General features: G+C 33.5%; 1 protein-coding gene across 9 annotated transcripts in view; it reads right to left on the bottom strand.

Annotated features, from left to right (window-relative positions):
* Positions 1-27,871, bottom strand: part of pan (transcription factor pangolin) — a 307,410-nt gene that overhangs the window by 77,556 nt on the left and 201,983 nt on the right. Inside the window, exon 1 of one of the 9 annotated variants that reach the window (XM_074178973.1) lies at positions 18,327-18,346. The exons of the other annotated variants lie outside the window; for them this stretch is intronic. The gene's annotated coding sequence lies outside the window, so the exon portion shown is untranslated. Of the gene's footprint in view, positions 1-18,326; positions 18,347-27,871 lie in introns of those variants that run through there. 9 annotated transcript variants of the gene reach the window in all.

Here is a 27,871-nt window from a genome sequence, read left to right as displayed (position 1 = left end):
TATTCAATTTAAAAAATGTCTACAGCACATGAAACATTCCTCTCATGACTCATATGTACATGATACGTTGGAAGCATTTACACATTATGAGAATAACAAACGAGCGGATTCACTGGAACTAGAATATCCCTGACGAACGTGGATAAGATATTTTATAGGTTCATTTGCTATTCAAAGAAGGCACAAACGATGTCTTGTTTGACAATCTCTAACAGTTTCCTCCCATTTCCATATCGTGCAACTCTTTAGCGTAGTTATGCACGATTACGGAAGAAATGTTAAAATAATTTTTTGGAGAGCTTGACTGAGCAAGTTGTAACTAAACCGGTAGTTTTTCAATGCTTTCTTACCTACAATATCATTCAATTTTTAGTTATATTCATCCAATTTTTAACACATTGTAAAAAATACACTGAACATGTACAAGATTGATTTTTTTCAACTATAACAAAAGGAAACTATTTGGGGGAAACATTCAATTTTGCTGATAAGCAGCAAAAAACCTAAGTAAACACAATTTACGATAAGAACAACTATAACAATAATGACAAAAAACTTTACTTAGGAACTATCTTTGGATTATTAGCAGAACGAAAGTTATTCCAATATTTCGATAAAGTTTATTATATATATATATATATATATATATATATATATATATATATATATATATATATATATATATATATATATATATGTATATATATATATATATATATATATATATATATATATATATATATATATATATATTCATATTCATATTCATATATATATATATCTATTACAACTCTCTCCGCTAATACCGCGGAGAGAGTTGAAGCAAAACTATCTGAGTCTACTTCAAACTGTAATAACTCAATGGATACCTATTTAATTTGATCAGAATAAGCGCTATTTGAATCAGTGCTTGAAAAGATAGTAGTCGGTTGGCGTGAGGTCTGGAGAGTATGGTGGTAGGTGCTATCAGAACTAAATTCTGATAGCAACAATGTTTTCTTTTTAATGCAATGACATTTCTGATGATTTAGTGCCTATTATTATGGAATTTTAGTATAGTAAAACACATCACGGCAATAAATATACTCAATCACTTTTCAACCAACCGTAGTAAATGAAAAAATCATATATTACATTTTTTTGTACTATTCAGCTTCAGTAAAATTGGTAAGTTTTATTTCATCTGGGCCTATATCTGTTGACAAAGTTTAGGCACTTTTATTAGGCACTTTTTTAAAAAATAATTACAGTGCTGATTCAAAAACAATTTGAATTGACCAGACACAGCAAGTTTTTTTTTATATCTTCAGACGTTCTTGTTATTAACATCTGAAGAACAAAATGAAAAATCCACATTGTGCCTGAAATTACTTTCACGTAAAAAAATAAAACAAAAAATACCGTTTCACATTTTATCGTACGTTGACTGATTAAAAAGCTATTGTGTGCGGCGTATGCATGTTCCAGCTTGGCGAAATTTGTGAATTTTTAATCGTGCCAGTGATTAGTTCTTGCAAGCAGTGAGCTTCGCATAATCTTGAAGGCCTGTAGGACAATTGAACGCCGCCCCCACGAAGTTTCCTCTCAAGTTGTCATGGAAACGGCTTCTGAGAAGTTACAGAAAGAAGGCATTGCAAGAGTGAAAATGTGGATATATATTTATGCATGTGAAATGTGATTGTCAAATTCATTGCACTTTCCATGTTCATTACATTTTGTATCCTCGTCCTTCCATTTCCTCTCCCGATGGATAATTTAAAAGCCTCGGCGCCATTAAAGGCTGGATGGTAATTACCTTGCCAGAATTCTGCTGAAACGTACAATAATCGACGGGAGAGAGAAAATGGAGGGATGAGGGTGCGATATGGATTGTTCGTAGAAAGTGTAATGATTTTGGTCTGAGTGACATCGGAAAAGGATTGAGTAAGTGTAAACCAGTTCGCCGCAGAGGTTTCAGCGTTAATGAATTGTTTTGAATTTTATAGGAAATATTGCAGTGCATGCTTTACCTGCATTATTGCAGAAAAAGGTAATGAAATAGGTAAATTCTTAATTGCGTACATCTAGATCGCCTACATGTCCATATCGTATACACAAAAAATATTCCATGTCGTACAGGGAATGCATGTACCTGACTCTCCTGGTTTGCATGTACTCATTTAAATCATCCCACTTCAATCCCCTTCAACAGCGTAGGCTAGATTAAGTAATGTTAGTTTTTAGTAAGAACATTTTCTATTCGCCTTTAGGCTAGGTTAGATTAGTTTTTACTGAATAAAATTCCTTCAACGTCGTAGATTAGGTTAGGTTATGGGTTAGACTAGTTTCTCACAGGAAAATTTTTAAAAAGCTGATGAGTCGCAAGTCTATAGGAAATCTGAGAGGAAATCGTTTGAGAAAAATATATGCAGGAAGTCAAAAGAGAACGGAATCGAAAATCACAAATTTTGACAGTTAATATGCCAAACCAAACCAAACCAAAAATCAAATATATTGCTTAGCTGACGACAGCACACTTGCCTCGTCATTTCATTTGGATTCCAGGACATCAGCTGCAGAGGCACATCTTCACCGGCAGCAGGATGTTGCATATCCTTAAGAAGGATCTAGAAGTGATTTCGAATTGGAGTCAAAGTAACCAGGTTCAATTCAATTCCACAAAAACCCAGGCACGGTTTTCTCCAAGAAGATAAATGTCTCCGAACCGAATATAGCAATGTTAGGTCAGACGATTCCGCTTTCTGATTCGATACGTTTTTTGGTGTTTAAAATGACACCAATATGTCTTGGCACAATCATGTCGCTGGAAAGGTAAAGGCTGCTTCTCAAAAGCTTGAAACACTGTTCCCAACCAGAAAACTGTACACACCTCAGCAACTTTTGATTCTTTATAAAGGTCAGATCTAACCTTGTTTGGAGTATTTTTCTCATGTATGGAACTCTGCCCTCAAACATACCCTGAAGTTTGCTGGAAAGAAAGATCCCATCCGCCTGATTGGAGACGCGAACATCACTCGCAACCTTGATAGCATAAACTTCCTGAGAACGTTTTTCCAAATGGATTTGATCTCCAGCAATTCAAATCCAATGTGAATCGCTACTTGCACACAGGCACCGCTCTGAAAGCACCCTAATTATAATCCTGTAGTGCTTGTGTTTTGTCCTTGAAAAAAATTATATGCCATCCAGTCATTTTCCGGGTGCACTAAATTAATCACCATTCTCCCACCTTTCCTACCAGTATTTGGTAAAGCCACACAGTATGCTAAAAGACCCAGTAGTGTCATTATCTCCACTTTTGGTTTGGCGCATGATCGAATCGTAGAGAAGTTTTTGGATGCGCCGTGAATTGCCTTGATAATCGGCAACGTTGTCATGTTTAAAATTTTTCATGGAAATTACCGCTTTTGGCCTATCAGACTGACGACGTTTCGCTTGTGGAATCATGATAAAAAAAGTTTTCTTGTGGCTATTATTACCACTTCGCCAGAAATATTCCTAGTTCTGATTTTTTTCCATATTGTATTCGTATTTTAAAAGATATGAGAACAATGTTTAAGAGAAATGAGATTTTTAAAAGAAAGTAACGAAGATTTTACCAATAGGATACAGTTTTCAGAGGGATGCAAATAATAATTTCAGCACTCCTTACTTTGTGGCCAATTTTAAAAGATGAGGGATTTAATAATTAGAAAATGTAATATTCTTTTTTTTTTTAATTAATATAACCGCATCAACTACAATGGTTATTAGCGGTGTAGTAAAATTTGAATCACATTACAATCGTATTAGATGTACCATATTTATAGATATCAGATACTTTAGTAAAATCTCAAATTTATCTAGATTCAAGACATCACTGAGTTCTTCAGGTAGTCGTGTTGACAATTTCTTCTCTCTGTAGTCAGGACATACGTTGATGATGTGTTTCACATCTAATTCTTCATCATAGGATTTTCTTTCTTCAGTAGATGCAAACACTCATGTTCAACAATAATCATATTATCAGAAGATTTTATTCGTTATTTTTTTTAATATGAAGTCATTGAATTATTTTTTGAACTCAATCAAAGATTTATTGAAAAACCATTCTTGCATTAAAAAAAATTAAATTATATATCCTAGTGTCGTATACAGCCTTAAATCGATATCGATATGAGTGAATGGAATAGCTTTGAAAATACTCCTAATATTCAGAACGACAAACGTGGGACGACATATGCATTGCATAAGTAAGGAGTGTAGCGAGAGCTGTCGTTGAGAAAACTGATAACAGTTCATAGCATTTGTAGTGCAATACAATACAATTCAAACACTTGTACCAATTTTAGATATCTTCTGGGAAATCGTTGAGAAATGACTGGTGTCCTTGTGCAATGTTCCTCAGAGAACAGGAATCAAGTTACAAGGGCATCGAAGCTAAAACCAACTAGCAGTACCAACTGGTACTTTTCATCCGACATGATTTCCGAACTTTGTGTTCGATTTCATACGTTTTATATCATATATACAGTAAGCAGAATATTGCATTTTATCCAGTTCTGAGCTATGTTTGAAATTGTAAGTCCCTTTAGCAACTCGGTAACTTATTTTCAAATCGATTGCAAAATTTGAACCAAACGGAAAGGAAGCGAGTAAAAACGTGAATAAAAAATTCAAATTTTCCATAAAATTTGTTTTAATTTCGATTAGTTTATATACAGTGTGGTCCAACGAAAACTTAACACCTCGATTTTCCGGCGTTAACATGAAAATGTGGAAAATCGCTCGAACCCGTCAATTGCTGATTCGAGGGGGAACAACTTTTCCGCTGTTTTCATCCCCGTGACTTCAACCCCCTAACGGGGGTGAGCACAACCCCTTGATTTTGAATAGGGATGAGGGGTGTTGAGATACCTCATTTTGAAGATCTTATCGTGTACTATCTGCCCGTAAAATTTCACTTCAAAATATCCATCGATAATGAAATAACAGCGAAAATAGTGAAAGAGGCAATATGGAATTTATCTCGAGAATATTATTCGTATCCGACGCATTTCAAAGGTATTGAGTGGTTAATTTTTTGTCCAAAAAAGTAGACGGACCTTGTTTTTGTACCTTAGTCTATCGTGAATTGTTAAGAACGGTACAAGTGTGTACAAGCGATTGTAAATTTGTAGTGGAATTAAAATGGTGTATTCCGTAGAAGAAAGGGTGGAAATGATAAAATTATTTTTCCGAAATAACGACTCTGCGCGCACAACAGCGGCTTTATTTAACGAACGACATCCTGGAAAAAATGTATCCGCTGCTTACGTTGTGCAACTGGTTGCCAAATTTGACGCTACTGGGTCAGTTGGAAACAAAAAGAGGGTGCATGAAAGAGACGAAGCGAGGGACGTGGCTGTCTTAGGTCATATAGCAATGGATCCGACCGTTAGTACTAGGAAATTGTCCGAGGTATCTGGTGTTTCACGCACAACAATCATGAGAATCCTGAAACAACATAAATTCCATCCGTATAAGATACGATTGGTTCAGGAACTGAATGAGGATGATCCCGATCGCCGACTCCAGTTCTGTGAAGTGATCAGTGAAATAATTAACTGCAATCAAAACTACATGTTCGATATCTGTTTTTCGGACGAGTGTTCATTTTACCTTAACGGCATTGTAAACCGGCATAACTGTCGGTATTGGTCAGATGAAAATCCACGATTATTTCGTGAGGTGTATACACAGCGCCCCCAAAAATTAAATGTTTGGGCGGGTATTTATGGAAATCACATAATCGGCCCTTTTTTTCTACCCGGTAATCTCACAGGCCAACTTTATCTCGATCTATTGGAGAACGCTATTTATCCAGCCCTCGTGCAAGTATTGGAGAATGCAGAAGACCATCAAACGATCATTTTCCAACAAGATGGCGCACCACCTCACTTTGTTCAACCGGTGCGTCAGTTTTTAGATGACAATTTTCCTCACGCCTGGATTGGAAGAAGGGGACATATTGAGTGGCCACCCAGATCACCGGATCTGGCTCCACTGGACTTTTTTCTATGGGGTCACCTGAAATCCAAGATTTACGCTACCCAGCCTGAGTCACTGGATGATTTGCGAACTCGGATCATTAATGAATGCCGTCAAATTACACCAGACATCTTGAGTAATGTACGTGAACGTTTTCAGCAAAACTTATATTACTGCATGGAAGTGGATGGTGCCCATTTCGAACATTTAATAAAGTAATCACAAAAGTACGTACTCTTCCACTCTTTTACCTGTCATGTCGTTATCGATGGATATTTTGGAGCGAAATTTTACGGTCAGATAGTACACGATAAGATCTTCAAAATGAGGTATCTCAACACCCCTCATCCCTATTCAAAATCAAGGGGTTGTGCTCACCCCCGTTAGGGGGTTGAAGTCACGGGGATGAAAACAGTGGAACAGTTGTTCCCCCTCGAATCAGAAATTGACGGGTTCGAGTGATTTTCCACATTTTCATGTTAACGCCGGAAACTCGAGGTGTTAAGTTTTCGTTGGACCACACTGTATATTATTCACTTGTTAAGCAGTGTATGAAATGTCAAACGTTGACAAATCCACTCTTGGCAAGTAATTATGGATGCGCAATAGTCACATCCGTCATATCTTTGTTTTCGGAGTGTAACTTCTTATCAAAGCAGGTTTCATTACAAAAACAATACAAGAATTCTGCCAAATCGACAACTATACTAATAAAAGAATAATATTTCAATATTTTTTTGAAGCGTAGCTGAAAGTGTGCCTCCTTGATATTTGAGTTCTTTGTCGATCACATAGATGGCGTCACCGTAAGTAGAAATGTCATCGCTCTTTTTCAATATCAATATTGACAAGCATTATCAAATAGTATAACAAAACAAACAACTATTTGAATATCAAAGCATGGAAGTACATTTCGTGCCAGCGACAAATTTGAGGTAATATAGTTAAATTAATATACACCATATATGTACAATTTTGATACTGGCACTAAAAACTCATGGTGACTACGCCAAAAAATTTATTGGAACACAAAACGATCATATGCGTAAAAAGTATCGATCATATGCGTAAAGATATACGACCCAGCGTATATTATAAATATCTCCTAAGTATCAGTGGCACAACTCTACACCAAATCTAATAATCAAAGTGAGCCGCATTCGAGACCACACACGGAAGAAATATCAAAACTATAAAATGCTCAAAGAATTTATCGAACAAAATCTCACTAATTTTCCGAAATAATTGTTATTGGTACATTACTAGAAATAATAAACAGTTGTGTAATCCACCATACAGATTCAACCAAAGTGGAATTTTATATTAATTGGATAAATAGATTGGGACAGTGAAAACGAAATAAAGCCTTGAATCGTAAATGAGATTAGGAGTCAACCAATATCACATTGTAAAAGTCATCGATTTTCTCATTTCAACTCCCCCTACTTTTTTCAATTCAATACGGTAAAGAAAGATACCTACAGAAAATTTACCAACAAAACAATCGTTTGAATTTTTTCACGTTTTCACTAGCACTATTATTAGGAATTGCTTCACTTTTTGCTTTGCTTGTCTTGAATTTAGTATTTTGAAATGGAATGTTATGAAAAATAAACTCGGATTTTCATCATCTTCATTCCATTTATTTACGGTGAGTATCCACAGTAATTTAAAAGTTACTATTTCGACTTATTATTTTGTACGTAATGGTTTATTGAATTACGGAACGAATATCAATGATTTATTATTAAAATGGAAATTGCGCTAAAACTACAGTAAAAAATCAATTCGCAGCCGATTTCAGGAAAAAAAGGAATGTGAAAAATAAAAAAAAACAGTGAAACATTGTAAAATGAAGTTATAGAAGTTACTGTTTTGAGGCACGTCACTCCTTAGTTGAATATTACGCAATTATATAGTTTCGGGCATAAGTCGTATAGCATTTGGAGAAATTCAAAATTCCCTAAAGTTCCACATTATGAATTTCATTGTATGCAGCTTTGGAGTTATCAATCGAATCAAATCAAATTTTATTAATTATATCCGTTTTCCTATTACACAATCGATTGGACGTGTCTAATGAGGTGTAAAAACACACTTACTACAAAAAAGTCTCCTAAAGTACTAGTTTATAGGTTGAAAGATCATTTTCATTAACAAAATAGAGTATATATATCTACATACATGGGCATACTACATTGGTGAGGATGTAACACCCAAATTTTTCTCCTGGATATTCAATGGATTCGTTCATTTCTGAATGGGACAGTTAGTCGTCATAACTGCCCTTAATTGTTCTAACGAAAACTCACACTCATAAAGTTGTTGTTTGTTACGAAAACGCTTTGAACAAAACTCCTTTTTTTGCTTCATAGAAGAAGAAGTAGAGAAAGACACATTTTGAATGATATTTTTAATTACCACTTACTTCTATTTAAGGCCAAGTTTCAAAATTTGACTCAGAATGACTTTCATTGCATTGCTAAGATTTCGTCAGATAATTGATAAAAACCAATATTTTTCAAATTGACTTTTCATTGACTGATACTATGATATAGGTATCTATTGTATCAGATTTGAAAACAGTTGGAATTGATGAAAACACAAACTGATAACCCTTCAACGAGGTATCGCTTGTCCCTTAATCCTCTTTAAGATTTGACAGTTGGATCTCGCCAAGGGGATGGAAGTAACGAGGTTAAAGATATTTCTCTCATCAAAATGAAATATACGACGGTCTGAACGATTTTTTTTCAAGTATGAGAAATCGGCCTTGTTTCGGTATATAGGATCACTCTGTATGATATAATTACATCCATGTCCAGTTATTTTACTAATGGTATATAACATAATCCACAAATTAACATAATACTGATATTCCCTTTTGTATGACAAGGTATACACATTTTCATTTTTCAAATCTAAAAAAGAAAATGAATTAAAAATCCCGAAATTTGTTTGGATGATTAATCTTTCGGGAAATTTGGCAAGACAGCTTCGATTTCGTTATTCTGTAGCAGCGAATGGTTGAGTCAAGTTTAATTAAAATTCTCTAAAATTGTAGAATTATTAAATTCGTCAATAACCCGCATCAGGACCAACATCAAAAGTTAAGTGTGTCATATCCTTTGTCTGCGATCAAAATATCTCGCTCGGTTTCCTCAATTAAACATTTCATTCGCGGGAACAGATGTTAGTGAAACGTGTAAAGCGTTAATTTATCTTCGCGAGTTCAATCTTCACGTTCATCACCTCATATAAAAGTAAAAATTGAAAAACTGAAACAAAATGCAGGTAACGAAAACAGATTTGTGAAAAATATGTTGAGAGATTCATTGAAATAATCTTTACATGTTTAAGAGTGCGAAAAGAGAGGCGGAAAGTTAGTTCTTTTATACCTGGATTGTTCAAGGTTCAAAAATGAGGTGACTGTTCAAAAAAAAAAGTGACTGTACTGTTCAAAAAATAAGGTGAATGTTCAAAAATAAGGTGATTGTACTGTTCAAAAAATAAGGTGAATGTTCAAAAATGTTCAAATTTCGCGATTTTCTAATGTTCTTTTGTTGGTACACTCATTTCGAACATTTATTCACAATTCCAGCTGTTCTGCATGTTTAGTTTGTTGGTGAGAGGCATAAAAGATAGAAGTGTTTTGCGTGTTCGGCGAATTTCTGGTATCGAAAAAATGGATCGCAGAATTTGCATAAAATTTTGTGGAAAAAACGGAAATAAGTGCTCAAAAAACACTCGAAATGTTGACCGTGGCATACGGTGATTGTACTTTGAGAAAAAAAAATGGTAAAAGCTTAGAAAGACGACGCTCACCCTGAATGCCCCACTACATCAACATCCGATGAAAATGTTGAGGAAGTGAAGAAAATTGTTATAGAGAATTGTCGAATTACTATCAGATAAGTTACTGAGGATGTTGGCAATTCCTTTATTTCATTTCGTCATTCAAAACTGCAGTAGTGACTCCTATCCATAATAAAGAAGGTAAAACTGAAATCACAAACTATAGACCAATCTCGCTTATCACCCATCTTTCAAAAATTTTCGAAAAATTGCTAAAGAAAAGAATAAACTCATTACTAACCAAATACGAATTGATTTCAGATAGACAATTTGGCTTCAAAGGAAAAACCTCAACCGAAGACGCGATTCTTGAACTGACAGAATTGATAGATAAATCCTTGGAGAAAGGAAAACTTTCTTTTTGTCTATTTATAGACCTAACGAAGGCTTTCGATACTGTCGATCATCAACTACTCCTACAAACTTTAGAAAATAATGGTATCAGAGGGATCTGCCAAACGCTTTTTGAAAGCTATCTTCGAAATAGAATGCAAGATACAATTAGCAATCAAAAATTAATAGAATGTGGAGTCCCACAAGGTACGGTACTGGGTCCTCTGCTTTTCAATTTATATCTAAATGGATTATTCAATTTGGACAGCGTTGGGAAAATAATTGAATACGCAGACGATACTGCGATATTCTATGAGGTAGACACTTGGCTTGATTTGAAAAAGAACGTAGAAACAGATTTCCACTTGCTCAAAAAATGGTTTGACCAAAAGCTCCTTGACAGTGAATCTGGAAAAAACTAATTTTTTTCCTTTTAGCTACAATCTATCCAATGATTGTCTATTTGAAACTCTTGATGTCGGCGAACAAGGAAAAACAATAAAAATGGATTCCCTGAGAGAAATCAAATACTTGGGCGTCTACATAGATAGAAACTTAAGGTGGGACTCTCATATAAAATATACAATAAAAAAACTGCAACCAATGCTTCACAACTTCCGTTCTTTGAAATATTACTTACCTCACAAAGAACTTAATCAATTATATAGTTCCCTAGTAGAGAGCCATTTGAGATATGGTATAACAACATGGGGATCAGCTCTGCGTGTACACCTCAATCCGTTAGAGGTATTACAAAGGAGATTCATGAAGTTGATCATGTCCATAGAAATTCACGTTTCTCGTCAGATCTCCTGTATAAAGACTGTGAAGTTATGGATATGAGACAATTATATTACTATTGTACAAACGTGAAGTATCATTTCAGTAAAAATACAGCATCATCACGAAACCACGACTATAATAGACAATTTAAAAAATCTGTTAGAGTGAAATAAGTTAGTCTTAGTCAAATTTATCCCAAAGTTGTATCATACTATATTGTAAGTAGCATAATCTTATCTTATATTTGTCTAACGTTTTATCTACTTTTCTTACTTTTTGTTTGTCTAGTATTTGATCGGCCTATTTCACCTCAAGCCGAAATATAATTTGCCTAACTATAACACCAAATTCACAAAATTTAATAAAATGTTTTGTAGTTTCTACTCCATGAAGGCCATACTTACTTTTATACAAATGTTTATCTACTTACAAATTCTTTACAAATTCTTGCGAAACAAGAGCTCTGCTCTTATCGCCTAACCACTTTGTTCACATATTTTGTTTTAATTGTATACGTTGTGAATAAAGTTATTATTATTATCATTATTATTATTTCAGCAGTATTATAGGACAATTTTGCAAACTCTCCGAAAAACATTACATGTCCTCAATCTTGTTCTCTGTATTAGTTTGTACAGGTCCATTGTAGAAGGTTTCCTTATTCTTCTGAACATACTGCGCGTTATTCATATTCATAATGATCATAGGAGGACATAATCTTATAGGACACTCATATGCAATACTGAAAAAATATATTCAAATAGGCATTACCCTAATAAAAAAATTAAAACCACATTATGTAAATCACTTATATTATCGATATTCAACTATTGTGATATTGTTTATGGCCCATATCTTGATTATGTAACCCGTCGAGGGACCGTATTTTTGTTCTGGTGTTAGGACAGTGTTTTCAATAGATATAGGTTTTGAGTTTTTACCATATATTCTTGATAGTTTTGTAAAATTCGAAGCGCTGCAGTTTCAGTTGAGGAAAGTAGTTTTACTTATAAAGTGCCACCAAAATTAATTAAAATAGAAACATGAAAACACACTATTGAGCTACTTTATTGGAACGAAGTTATGGATTGATTGCTCATTTCGAGAGGCTTCTGTTGTGTGTGATGGGTCACTTATATAATAGCCCTGTAACTCATTTTGCGAACTCATCATCACACCTCAATTTCATTCTCAAGGAAAAAAAAGCACAAGCACTACAGGAAAATCTTTAGGGCGCTCTAAAAGCGATGCCTGTCCGAAGGTAGCGATTCACGTTTTCAGTAAGGTACTTCAAGATATTCCATTTTTACTGTAACTTCTCTGATATATTTATATGTGTATTCAGCAGCACTACACATTTTAGTGTTTGTCAAAATCAAATTGGGTTATTGCAATAAGATATTCATTTTCTGATCAATCCTCACTATCGAATATATTTCATAAACCTATTTTTGAATGCACCATATTCACTATTTCTTGGTATATTATTTCAGTTCTTCGAAAAAATGTTCAGATGATTCACCAGGAAATATAATTTTCCAATCAAATTCACACCAGGATTTGATTTGGGTATGAAATGGGATCTAGTTTTTAGCATTTTTCATCCGGATCTACTTTTTCCTCTGCTGTCAGTCATAAGCCCTTTCCCAGACAATGCATGTGCCTCCATAGGTTTTCTTTAGAGCCTGTTGCAAATTGGTAGAGTTCGAAATTAATGGAAATCTGACTTATTATTGATAACCAAATTCCCAGATCAACATCTCTATCAATAATTCCATGAAAATCAAAAGATAAATAGATAAGTACTTTCTGATCATTCCCATATTGGTCAAACCATCAACACTGACATAAAAACTTGGGAAGTTGACTTGGGTGTCACACCAATAGGTGGTTCCACTTATGTTTACTTGCGTTTACGCAGCTATTTTTATCAAGTACTTTTCTGGTTTTTCACATTGTGTCTTCAATCGAGGACCGCCTGCCCGGTACTGACGATGCCCAATAGGCTGAAACAGATGTCTACCGGTGGCTCTTGAATTGAAATCAATATGGGAATGATCAGAAAGTACTTATCTATTTATCTTTTGATTTTCATGAAATTATTTTCCAGCAGCTTGACTGCATTAACCTTTATCGATTTCATATCATTTCTAGAAACATATGGATTCGTTTTCCGATGGCATTTCAGGTTTGCTTCCCAAATTTCTGCTACCGCAGTTGTCGGTTGATTGGTCACACCACCAACACTGACATAAAAAACTTGGCAAGTTAACTTGGGTGTCAAACCAATAGATGGTTCCACATGCGTTTACGCAGCTATTTTTATCAAGTACTTTTCTGGTTTTTCACATTTTGTCTTCAATCGAGGACCGCCTGCCCGGTACTGACGATGCCCAATAGGCTGAAACAGTTGTCTACCGGTGGCTCTTGTATTGAAATCAATATGGGAATGATCAGAAAGTACTTATCTATTTATCTTTTGATTTTCATGGAATATTTTCCAGCAGCTCGACTGCATTAACCTTTGTCGATTTCATATCATTTCTAGAAACATATAGATTCGTTTTCCGATGGCATTTCAGGTTTGCTTCCCAAATTTCTGCTACCGCAGTTGTCGGTTGATTGGTCAAACCACCAACACTAACATAAAAACTTGGCAAGTTGACTTGGGTGTAACATCAAAAGGTGGTTCCACTTGCGTTTACGCAGCTATTTTTATCAAGTACTTTTCTTTCTGGTTTTTCACATTGTGTCTTCAATCGAGGACCTCCTGCCCGGTACTGACGATGCCCAATAGGCTGAAACAGATGTCTACCGGTGGCTCTTAAATTAAAATCAATATGGGAATGATCAGAAAGTACCTACTTATCTATTTATCTTTTGATTTTCATGGAATTATTTTCCAGCAGCTTGACTGCATTAACCTTTGTCGATAGATATATATATATATATATATATATATATATATATATATATATATATATATATATATATATAGATATATATATATATATATATATATATATATATATATATATATATATATATATATATATAATATATATATATATATATATTATATATATATATATATATATATATATATATATATATATATATATAAACTCTAAATATAAATGGGAAGGAATTTAACATGCCATTTTTAGAAAGTGTCACTTCAAACGCAAATAGTTTCTGTATGTGACATACGATTTCTACTAACAGATAAATATCTAAGTTACTTCTCAACACTGGTGTCATTCCGGAACTCATATTCATGAGGTTTTTCTATTTGAACGACTTTAAATTTGCAGTATTATATGCATTTGAATATCGTCCAAGAGTACCTGGTTGTGAGAAATCCTAATTTCGCAGTTAGCAGGTCTTCTCCTCTCTCTACATCATCAAGCGCGATAATTTGCATTTTAAACAGATACGGGCTTCTTTTCACTCGCTGGTTCTCCGAATTCTCTCGTTAAATGCAAATGGCCGCTGTAATAAAGCGCTGAAGCTCAAGAGGGAACGGCGTAGGGTGGAAGGGTAACTGGGGAAAAGTGCCTGTATAGGAAAAAATGCGGATGTAGAGAAATGATCAATACATGTCATTTTCTTGATGTAATCGTGATGTCAGGTAAAATACATGATTAAACGTAACATGGCTTCCATCAGTCGAAAATTATAATGAAAAGAAGGAATGATGAAAAGGGGGACGGTTTTTGGTTAAATAGCTTGGAGTAGATCTGAGAATCTCGTAACCCAAATTCAAATTTAGAATAAGCTCCAGTTACCAAAAGTGAATGATTTCATCATTACATTATTAACCACTCTGGAAGTTGTTTATAAAAGTGATGTTTTAAAACGTATATGTGTATATGCTGGATATATGTTAACTGAATGTAAGGGATGATCTAACAAAAACAAAGAGACTGAATCAAAGTATGTGTAATATTATAAATTACTTCAGCATATTTCAAATAACCATTACGTGAGTTATTCTAAATTAACCCCATAATTTTAAAAAGCCGATAAGTTTTCTTGAAACTAAAGTTTAACATCACCATTCAAAACAGCAAAGGATTATAGATTCTTCTTTCGTTCTACTTCGCTTCTTTGAATGGCAATCTCATTGAAGCTCACTTTCATTAGAAATGTTTGAAAGTCTTTATTTTTTAAAATATTTTTGTATATTTATATATATTGAAAGTGGTGATATGATATGTGAATGACTTTTCAGGTATCTGTTATGAACGTGATGACGTGGAGTGAGCTTTTTCGCCAAATCTTCTGGAATTTTATAAACAAATAGTTTGAAAAGGAAATATACTTGATACATATTGATATTACCGAGACACTGGGTACACGCATTTTGGACTCTATGTATTCTAGAACGGGCTAGATAATCAAGACATGGACCATAAACAATATCACAATAGTTGAATATCGATAATATAAGTGATTCACATAATGTGATTTAAATTTTTTTATTAAGATAATGCCTATTTGAATATAGTCTTTCAGTATTGCATATGAGCGTCCTATAAAATTACTTACATGTTTTATACATTTGAAATTGTGATCAATTACCAAACCCAAACATTTTATCGTATTACTATCGTATCACAATTTGATCATCAACTTGTAAAGAGGTATATTGTCTACGGCCCTCTAACGATCTGTTTTACTTCCAAAAATTATGGCTGTTGATTTGGTACGTAGGATTGATGTTGAGTGAATGATCCTTGGATATTTAAATACATTTGTTTATACATATAAATACAAATAACTTTTTTGATAATCCAGTTTCAGAAAAATTGGGAGTGTGAATTATCCTGTGGGTCATGTCTGATATTTCATATAGGTCAAACTGGAAAAACGTTCAAAGCCCGCATAAAGGAACACAGAAATAATTTCCAGGTTTGAAAAATAAACTCCACATATGCCTCTCATTGGAAATGAACAAATTCAAAAACTACCAATGTTATGAACGATCAAACTGAACTGAATAATTCACCATTATCAACTCTGTTTATTTTCAGGTAAGGAAAGTTAAGTATTATTACGGTATTTCTAAAAATTCAGTTTATTTATATACACTGGTAAAAATTTTTCCACCGGTACCGGTGGCAATTTAATTACCGCCCATATTAGCGAGAAATTACTTTCGTGTGTGATCTCACATTCCATGCGGAATATTATTTCGTAATTCTACCCCGAAGACAAGTGTGGAATTTTTCAGTGTAATTTTTCATTTTGAGTGTACTTTTGTGTTGAAATAAAACTTTATAGGGTAAATTTGCGATATAAATTTATATCGAGATATTACACTCTTCACAGAATTTTACAGTAGAATTTTACTCTTTTATATAATTTCACAGTGGAATTCTATAGTCTGATAAAATTTTACATTGTAATTTTTTATTTACGGGTTATATTACCTTAGGATATTCCGTTGTAAGAAGGTCCGTATTCAGAGTAGTTTTGAATACACTATATATACCTATATATACCTCAATCGGATGTTGACTCTTGACTCTTAAGTGGCCATTTTTCCTCATAATTTAGATAATTGAATGCACAAGATATATTACACATTGATATATTAAAAAAAATATGTATATACAAAATAAGTTCATATACATTCTTGAAATGAAATTCTACAAAACATTTTTTTTTCATTTTCAAAAAAGTCAAATAACATTACAAAATAAAAAAACCATTCTTCAAATTACCACATTTTCTTTCTTGCTCATGGTGGTATTATCCTAAAAGAGAAATGAAATATCATCAAATGAATAGGTTTAGAAATCTAAAAACACAGTAAGTTGACGAACACACATTCCTAGAGAAAAACTACTACTAGTTTGAATTCAATATTAATATTTCTCAAAAATGTTTGATACATATTCAACCGTTAAAATAAAAAATTTGATTTTTCCAAATGTTTTCCAACATTTTCTGAAATATAGCAAATATAACTATAATGATATGGTATGAAGTGGTGATGAAGTGTTTTGTTCACCTCTTCAACAGAAACAAAAAGGTCCTAAAGTGTTTCTCGATTCCTTCAATTTCAACTTGCCTTCCATCGCAAACATGTTTTCAAGTTCAATAATAACAATCACAATTCCTCAAATTTATCCAAAATTATGAGAGATACGAATAAAACGTTCAGATATTTTTAGGTGAATGAAATTACGATTTAACATTGTCCGATATTTGCAACCACCAATACGAAACTTTATTCCTCATCGAAATTCATTTTTAAAATGGATAAGTGCATACGGCGTCACTGATGATTCACGCCACTGCTATCGAGTATATCTCTTTTTCTCAATACCATTCAGTAATTATCACAAACATTTTCAAATATATGTTCTGTAATTATTTGAAAATCAGTTAAAATATGTTGTACTATTCCATACAGTATGAAATAATTCGCGATGTGAGGTTAGGATATACTTGTAATAAAAAAACACTCTATAATGCATAACGAGAAAACTCAATGAATTCATCTGTTTATTGGACTAGTTATTGAAATTTTACAAGAAATGTACTCACCTTCTTTACTTATTTTCACCAACAACAAAAATATTGTAATGCACACGTCAGACAAACTGATGCGCTTCTATAGACAAGAATGAACAATACAATAATCTCTCACAAATACAAGCGTAATTTTACATTCGATAAAGAGATGGCGAAAATTTACATTTCACTAAGGGGAAATACCCATCGTCCAGTTAATTCTTCTCTTCACATGAAATAATACGTTATGATTTCACACATATATTAGATGAATATTTAATTCTCAATGAAAAGTACATTGCCTACTGAAATTACGCTCGGGGATGTGAATTATTCAATAGAGAAAGTATATTTTCAATAAAACTGAAGTAATTTTCTTCGTTCGAAATGAAAATTCCGGGGTGAATTTCAATCATTTTTCCCGGTGTAGTTAATGAATTTATACGTTACCTTTTCAGGTAGATTCATTCATTAGAAAGTAAGCAAACAAGTAGGTAATATGTTAGAGTATAAAATAGTTGTGTTTTAAAAACGATTCTAATAATTTCTGTCGTTTTTCCGGATTGTTGTCAGTCATCTATTTTGAGTTTCTGAACTCGTCTTGGCAAAACATTGAGAAAATGAATGAATCACCGTGGAAACCTCATTCAAACTGCTAAAACAATCAAGTCGTATAGAAATCTCGCATATATAATTTTTAATTTGAAACCTGTTCGAGAAGCCTTAGTAACTGTTGGAGTTTGTGGTCCGAAATTGTAAAGATTAGAGTAAATTATTTTCAAATTTAGTACCAAATGGAATATGATTCAATTTTAACTTACCTGATTTCAGAATGTCTGAAAGGAATTTTCGAGGCCATTTTTATCCACTTAAATAGCATTTCAGCTATGTAAGTTTTTTACTATTTGGATTGTGGCTTACCTATAACAAAAAACATCAATGAAAAGTGTGCTGCTTGCTACGTTCCTTTTTGAAATGTTAAAGGTATTTGATGCAATAGAAAGTAAAACTGGCGTAGAATAAAGCCAAAAAAAGTTCTTTTCCCAATAACCAGAAAATCAAGTCATCTTCAACCGAGTTGGCATCTTTAGTTTTCTTCTTCGAGAAAAGTATTGAAGTCCTGGTGATTGGGAAGAGTACTTGTTTGGAAATCATTGAAAATTCAACTCGATGCAGACTGACAAGTTGGTTGATCATAGTCAGATTTTTATTTCCGGGATACATGACCATTTATACTAATAAATATTTCATTCCATTTTTGTGAGAAGTTATTTGGTTTTTGGCAGAATTGAACATGAATTGAATCAATGAACTGATTTTTGGTACGTGCAAATTTAAATTATGTTGAATATTTTGATGTCTAAAACAGAAGACAGTTTGTTCAAAAGGGTATGTCATTTCTAGTACCTATGTGTTTCAGGTAGTCGAAGGTAAATTTAATATTACGTTAGAATCAACTTAGATTTACAGTTCAGACCCCCCACTAGTTTGAAAGGCGCGTGAGAAGTAGTTTTATATTTTCCAAAATAGTTTCTCCTTGCTTGGTCTCTCTTGATATGTTTGAACCAGAAATTGTTCACGAAATTTATTCAGAATGCAGAATACACACTTTAAGGTGAAATAAATTATTTAACAGGTGATGAACCACTGAAGAAAGGTTATGAGGCATGCTGGCCGGTTTGAGATATGCTAGCCAAACAGTACATCACGATTGTGACAGTAGAATTGATTTATGAGGCAGCGTAAACGTTACATGTGTATCATGTCATCGTCGTTTGTAATCCAAATAAATAGGTCGTAGGATAAAATACAAACATTAGATAGAGCGGGGCTTGAAGCAGCGCACGGCTTTTGCAACTCCCTGTGCGACATCCCATATGTCGTACTCTTTGTGCCAGGAGATTATCCATAATTACGCTTTTTAAACATAGAGTAGGGCCATTGTCGCAATTGTGGGAACACTGGGCACAGAAGGGGTGATTGCCAGATCGCCGTCAGATAAGATAAACATGTCGCAGCGGTGTATCGCTGATGACAATGACTTACAATGCTTGTGTGCAACTTGCAAATGTCATCTCATTACGAACTAGAATTGAACTCGGGACCATGATATTAATGCGGAATTATCGAACCATCTCATCTGGAGATTACGAGGGACAAATTGAAAACTGAATTGAACCCGGATAAAAATCAGGGGAAGTGCTGATGTATCAGATGAACTATATATGGACCATCAATGAAATATATTTTCAGATTTGAGATTGGAGACGTTAAATACCTACCTCAGAAAAGAGATAAATATTTACAAGAAAATAATTACATACAAGAAAATAAATATGCATCTCTCCTACCTACCTACACAGTAGGTTCAGGTAAATGTCTGCCGGAAAACAACTACTTCCCCAGCTGAAACCACGCTGGATATTGAATTATATTGTCTAGAATAGTCTAGATCATATTGTCTAGCTAGATTAGCATATTGCGATATAATCTACGGACCTGCTTTAATACAAACTGATGTAAATCGCTTACAAAAAATACAAAACAATTGCATTCGTCTTTCTTATGGTGTGAGAAAATTCGACCATATATCCCCCAAGTTAGAGAAGTCAGGTTGGTTACCGATTGCTAAAACCTGGCAGATCCACATACTCGTCAATACACATAAATTCCTCATTTATAAAAAGCCAAATTATATTTATGAAAGATATAAAACTTTCAAATCACAGAATAATTCGAAGACACGAAACCGTCACACTTTTATTATTCCAAAACATTCGACAGCTTGCTTTTCTCGTAGTTTTATTTACAACTCTATCAAACAATATAATGCTCTGCCTAGTGAATTTAGACACTACTCCATATATAATTTCAAGAAAAAGTTGAAAACATATCTGAAGTCTTCTGGATAGATGATATATTCATGTTATGCCTTGCTCATATGATTTTCCCTTTGTCTCACTTTTGTGTGTGTTTTGCTATATACTTTACCTTATTTTAGCTAAATAGATTTTTATTATTTACTTTGGAATTTAAAACCTTTGTTTTTTTCTTAGTTTCACAATGTATACTAATTATTTTTATATGTCTATATAATACATGCTATCCTCTAGGTTAAGTTGTAAAACAACCTCGGCTGAACTTCGCCCTTTCATTGATTTTTTTTACTTCTTCTTTATAAACAATGTATGTCGATGAATAAAGCCCATTTATTATTATTATTATTATTATTATTATTATTATTATATCCGACGTTCATGCAAGAGTGTATCTAGCAGCAGGACCATGCTGAAATTATGTAGCAGTCAATCATGTTATATTTATTTTAGTCAGTAAATGACATTGCGAATCAGAACTAACACAACATACCAATATTTCTAGTTATCTGGATGACAGTATGTTGGTTCATATACAAGAAAAAGAAAGACACAACTATACAGAAGATTGCTGTGATCAACTTGAAATATCATAGTGATTATAACAAACTCCTTTACTCATTATATTATTACAGAATTTTTATATAATTGCTCAATTAAAATCCATGATCCATGATAAATGTATTGAACAACACTTACTTGTGAAATTTTATGTAGATACGGTATACCTGGAATAAGTCTTAGTGGTTTGAGTCATACTTAGCAGATCGCACCCAGATGGTCAAAACCACTTCATACTCAAATGAAGGTAAAATTACTTGCGGCGTCCCACAAGGTTTGGTACTGGGCCCACTTTTATTCTTAATTTACATTAATGACCTATCGTCTATTAACATCCAAGGAAAATTTACTTAATTTGCTGATGATATCACAATTTTATGGCATGCTCCTAACAACCATACGTTGTATGAAGTTATTGAGAATGACATCACGAAAGTGAAAGACTGGTTTGGTTCAAATTTCTTGAGCTTGAATTTATCAAAAACAAAAGTAGTGTCTTATCGTTGCCAGATTCCAGCCGTACATCTAAATAATGTTCAAATTGACAACGTACCAATTTTTAAATTCCTTGGCTTGCTCATTGTTCAATAATTTAAAATTCAACAAACATGTAGATACTTTCAAATCCAAGCTCTCCTCTGGATGTTATGCAATACGAGTAACTGCATTTGAGCTCGGATCTGCAGAAGCTAGAATAGTTTATCATTCACTTTTTGAATCCCATCTTCGTTATGGTACTTGCTTTTGGCGTGTGTTCTACCACATGCCTTCAATTAGTATTAATAATACAAAAACGTGCAATACGATGCATATGCAAAGCCAACCCAAGGGACTCTGGTCGGCCTCTTTTTGCCTCTAACAGAATCCTAACTGTGGTCTCCTTAATTATATGTGAGACAAACTGCCTTCTCTTCAAAAATAGGGTCTTGTTCAACAACTTGGACGAGCCAATGTATCAAACCAGGCAAATATTCAGCTTCAAATTACCGCTGCCTTCTTCGACCCTACTTAAAAATTCCATTATTTACAACGGTCTCAAAATGTTCAATCACCTTCCATAAGCTATAAGAACCATTAATGACCTTAGATCTTAAGAAAGAGTTGAAAGACTTGCTTTCTGTGAGACCTTATTATAGCTTAGCAGAATTCTACAATGATAATTTTAATTGAGTAGACAACTATAATATCTACGGTATTTTATTGATTTGATTTAATTTAGTTTAAATTAATTTATTTGATTTTATTGACCATGTTCTTATATCCTGAACGTTTGTATTAGGTTATTGTTATTTACATGTCTCTTTTCAGTTCATGTTATCACTTAATTTTGTGATTTTCCTTTTGTGATACATTTGTGATTTCATTTATATGTTATTTATATTTCCCACAAGGCTTTGTCAATAAGAATTTATTCTTCAGACAATAAAGTATATTTCAATTGAATTGAATTTAATATTTTATACAAATATCAACACTGCTTTACTAACAACTTACTTCAACAAGTTTCAACTCCATGGTACTTACGTCATATACTCTATATGTAATGAACTTCGTAGACATTCTCAATGAATTGGGTTGAATTAGGCATTTTATATTTTGTTGTCATAAATAATGTCAGTCATTGTCAAATATGTCGTTTTGTGTTAATAGTAATGAATCTTCTGGGAAAGAAAGTTTTTGGCTTTCTACTACTACACCTTGATACAAAAATGTGGGAATCTTCCAAAAAAAGGAAGGAAGCAATCAATTTTGAAAGAAGTAACTCTATACATAGATGTGTAGATCATTCAAAGAAGTGACTTTCAGACACAAACTGGAAATGAAATTTTTACCCTTCATTTAGTGTAGAAATCCTGTGAATGATATCTGATTTAATTCCATAACGAATGTTTGGAATACAAACTGAGTAGAAAAAAGTGTTTTTTGCATAATTCAGTGTTCATATAAAAGTATTTGTTTGGAAAGAATTTTTATTTCGAGTAATTCAATGTTTACATGAAAGTAGCTGTTTCAGTAGGACTTTTTCTTCCAGTTTGTGTCTGAAAGTTACTTCTTTGCATGATCTACACATCTAAGTATAGAGATACTTCTTTTAAAATTGATTGCTTCCTTCCTTTCTTTGGCAGATTCCCACATTTTTTTGTATCAAGATGGAGTAGTAGAAAGCCAAAAACTTTCTTTCCCAAAAAATTAGTAACTCCTAAAAATATAACCCTTTCAATTTAATCAATTTTCATTTTGTTTTTCCTTTTAAACTTACTTGTATATTTTCTAATAATTTCAGTTTTTTTTTCAAATTCAGGAAAAGTTAAATCATATAAAAAAACAAACAATAAAAATTCTGCATTATAAAACGGAGACTTCATTAGTTTGCTAATTTTAGCTCGGTCATTAGATATTCCATGTTTGATATGTTCACATTTTGGAAAATTACATGACCGCAATTTTTTCTGAAATCCTGTTTCCATTTGTGTTGTACTTACCATTGTTTTATTTTTTCCATGCATCGATATACAACTTTTCTCAAGCTATCTGTATGTGTACGGTGTCAGTTCATTGAAATTTAGTTGAACCTTGTCCAAGAGCTGATCCTTTAGGCACTCCAAAATAGTTGCGTAGGATCATTTCTCTTATTGGTGAAAATAAGAAACCATCTGAATCTAAACTATTGTTTCAACGAAGTTTGAATTTCGAAACTTTTCCAAGATACGTTTTGTCTAATTTTGAACACATCAGCTCTGTCTAGATTTAGATAGAAACGATTGTTTCTCCCATTAATAATCGGGTGGAAAAGAAGTTCCATTTAACAATGCAATAACCTTTCATTGAATATATACTGGTTCACAAATCATTAATTACTCTAACGACATAGATTCGATAAATCGTTTTGAATTGCCAGATTAGACAGACAGTTTCTAATAAATACTTGTTTTTTGAACCCACGTGTTACAACTGCAACTCCATTGTCTTTACTACCGTCTGGATGCATTAATTTCCTCGTAGGTAGTATAATGGTAGCTACAAATATAATCGATAATCACGTCGTTTCATCACTTTATCTGAACGTCGTTTTAAAATAGTGCGAATCACAATCAAAATAGTTCAGACTTCTTGTTGAATATTAACGAGTGTATTGATATTTGAATCCAAAGGAGAGCTTTTTCAAACTTAGCTCTCATAGAATTACAATAGAAAGTGTGAAAAATTGTTTGTAAAAATACAGAGAAAAATTTGCAATGCGAATTTTCATATTATGTGAGAGTCTATTGATAACTAAAGGTGAATATTACATAAGTAGTTCTGTAAAATCGCATTATCTGTCACAGTATTGTTTCTTTTGAAGAAATTCACTTGATATATTATTGAAAACCATATTGATATGCAGAATTACACCAATTCATATTCCACTGGTTCATTAATATTTGTGAAAAAACACACAAGTTCTCAAGTTATTATCCATTATAACAATGTTTTTTAAATAAATCATAACGAACGGTTTTTGTTACAATCACATCACATTACGTTGGTCATTTAAAGTGAGGTTTTTCAGATTATTCACAACAAACGAACAAAAAAACAACCTGCTGTTTATGTAATGTTAGTTTAGATACACAAAATTGGAATGCTTAAACCATAGTGTTTTGACACTAATTTAACTTTCGATATAATAATGCCACTTGAGAAGTAGTGAGAACGAACTGCTCTCGGTTTTGACATCTGCCGTTCGGGACATGATATCTGTCGAAATTTCAAGTAAAAACAATCACTTTAGTTTCAACAATGGTCTGAAGCAAGAAGTAAGGTAATCTTTTGGCGATGATAAAACGCGATGCTATTCTAATCGAAACTATCATAAGCCAGCATGATGCAAGTCATGCAACAGCATAAAAGCAGGCAAAATTACCCAAATTGAGTTATGAATTGATAGATCACTCGCCGTGTTCTGCAGACCTAGAAGAGATTTCTTTCAGTTTCAGAACCCAAAAAATGGCTCGCTCGGAGGATGCCGTCTTGATAAGGTTAATGAGGTCGTGGTCGAAACTTTATACTAATTTGAGAAGTTTACTTCTCATAGGGGGTGGAAATGAAAAAAAAACTGTGTTGAAAAATTAATGAAAAAAAAACAAAAATTGTACATTTTCTTAATAAGGCCAGTTCAATGTTACCCACCATCACATATATAGTACTTCCCAGTTTGGAATTGAGAAAAAGATCAGAATATTCGCTGTATGGGCAGCCACAGGACTCTCCCGGTTCATCAAATCACTGGATTTGAAAATGCATTCGTAGATTTATGTCTTGCGAGGTAGCCCAAAGTAAAAGTAAGAACCAGGGCACTTTATGTTAACGAATTAACAGAATTGTAAAACAATCTTTACTAGGTTTTCAAGAAAAAACAAAATAGACAAGTTGTGATTATATTTCGAATATCTGTATGTTATGTCATGTAATGTTATGTCATACTCATTTTTTAGGAATTTTGAAAATTCCTGTTCAATTTTAAATAAATAAACCAAATATGCACTGTTATAAAACAGAGTGGTACATATATTATACTAGATGCGTCTGAACACAGTATCGAGGAGAGATTTTCGAACTTTGCACCAGGAAAATCAATCTTTGAGAAGTGGTTTGCTAATTTCAAACGAGGTGAAATAACCATCGAGAAAGATGAACGCTATGGACGCTCCAAAGAGGCTGTTATCGACAAAAACATCAAAAAGTTCACAAAATACTTTTGGATGACCGCAAAGTGGAGTTGATCGAGATAGCTGAGGTTCTAAAGATATCAAAGGAACGTGTTGGACATATCGCGTGTGAATATTTGGGTGTGCGACAGCTCTGTTCGAAATGGGTGCCGCGCGAGCTCACAATGGACCAAAAACAACAACGAATTGATGATTCTGACAAACAATCGTCATCTGAGTGGACTGCACGTGTTGAACCGACTCCAAAGTGTGCAAAGACGCAACAGTCAGCTGACAAAGTTATGATATCGATATTTTGGGATGCGCATGGTATAATATTTACTATCGACTATCTTGAAAAGGGAAAAACCATCAGCGTTATTGTAGCTTTCAAAAGAAGAAATTACGGAAAACAGACCCATTTGAACGGAAGGAGGGGGTTGTTTCATCAAGACAATGGACCGTGTCAAAAATTAATGAAAACGATGGCAAAATTGCATGAATTGGGCTTCGAATTGCTTCCTCATTCACCGTATTGTCCAGATCTGGTCCCCAGCGACTTTTTTCTGTTCTCAGACCTCAAGAGAATGCTCGCTGGAAATTGGCGCCGATGAGTAGGTAATCATCGAAACTGAAGCCCAATTTTGATGCTAAAGGTACGTATTATAAAAATGGTATCAAAAAATTGTATGAACGCTATACTCGTATCACTCTCGAAGGCAGCTATATTGAATAATAAAATAAAATTTTATAAAAAAAATTCTATGTAAGCCTACTTTTCAGATCAACTGATATAATTGAAAATACCAAATAACTCTAAAATTTTAAACAAAATAATTATTCATGTTTTATATCTACATACTAAAATCTGAAAAAATGGAACTGGATCAGAAAAGGGAGTATTTTTGGAAACTATTTTTCAATAAAACTACCTTCCACTCCTTCAGGAATATGTACAAAATGGGGAACTTTCATAGAAAAACTAATAATGTATTTGGTGGAATCGATTCTAAAGAATCTGTTAGCTGCTATTCAGTTCACATGCATCCGGTACAATAAGTTATGTTACATACGTAGAAACCACCCAACAGATATTAGCTGACAACTCACAAAATATTATCAAACACTGACAACCCCACTCACACACTATTGGCACTCCTCGACTAGCTACTTTAAACCCACATGTATGGTTTGGAACACTTCTTAATCTCTATAATCTCATCATAATACATGTGACGGCGTTAACACAAAATATTTTCATTCATCAGGAAAACACCCAGTATTACACCTTTCGGAAAGTCACTTCGAAAAATGCTTTAGGTATAGTCCAACGCAAATGATTTTTGAAGACAAAGAAATTGTAAGGTATGAAATAGTTAGAAAAGAAAGAAAATAGTGTGTTCATATTATGGAAAAAATAAATTAGAGTTGAGGATACGGATGATGCAATAGGGTGAGTTTTAGAGGTGGAAAATGGTTCTTCACAAAACTGGAGCTATTATTTAAAAAAAAAAACATAGAAATAACAGTAGTGCATTACAAAAAAATACAACTTCAGTTACAACTATTGTTTTTCAAAACTTGCAATGGTCTTGTTTCATTGAAATTTATTTCAGATGGTGACAGAAATTTTATGACAAATTTTACAACAGTAATGCTATTTTTCGTTTACATCATTTGATAATAGATGGTTTAACAAAAAAGGACAACTACTGATTTTGGAAAAAAACTGTGTTCAACACTTTCAGTTTAAATATGAGGTATTAGGTTGTTTTGAAAGTCGATTAATTCCGTCAGCATAAAAATTGTGAGCTCGGGATTTGATGGAGTCGACCAAGGTCCTGATTGGTAAAGGTTCTACCGGTGAGAAAGTTATCGAAGTGCCTGAAAAGATGGTTGTCGGTTGGCGGGAGGTCAGAGATATATGGTGGGTGAGACAGAATATCGACGCTTAATTTGTTCAATTTTTGGACGGAGATTTATGCAACGAACGGACGGGCGTTGTCTTGGAGCAAAAAGGGACCTCTTTTGTTGTGGTGGCTGATGCTGACACAGTTCTCGGTACATTTCATCGATTTCCTCACAAAAGTACTCTGTTGTGATGGTTTGGCCCAGTTGCAGAAACTTATAGTGAGTCACAACAGCCGCTGACCACCATACAGTGACTATGGTCTTTTTTTGTGGGTATTCGCTCATCGGTGTTGAACGACAGTCACAAATGTCTCCTGTTGTCGTAGAGGA

This window comes from Leptinotarsa decemlineata, unplaced genomic scaffold, assembly GCF_025532065.1.
Source record: "Leptinotarsa decemlineata unplaced genomic scaffold, Ldec_3_MD MMD2_tig00004307_RagTag_RagTag, whole genome shotgun sequence".
Taxonomy (NCBI): Eukaryota; Metazoa; Arthropoda; class Insecta; order Coleoptera; family Chrysomelidae; genus Leptinotarsa; species Leptinotarsa decemlineata.
Note: the sequence above shows the minus strand (reverse complement) of the source record. Positions and strands in the feature narration are given on the sequence as shown.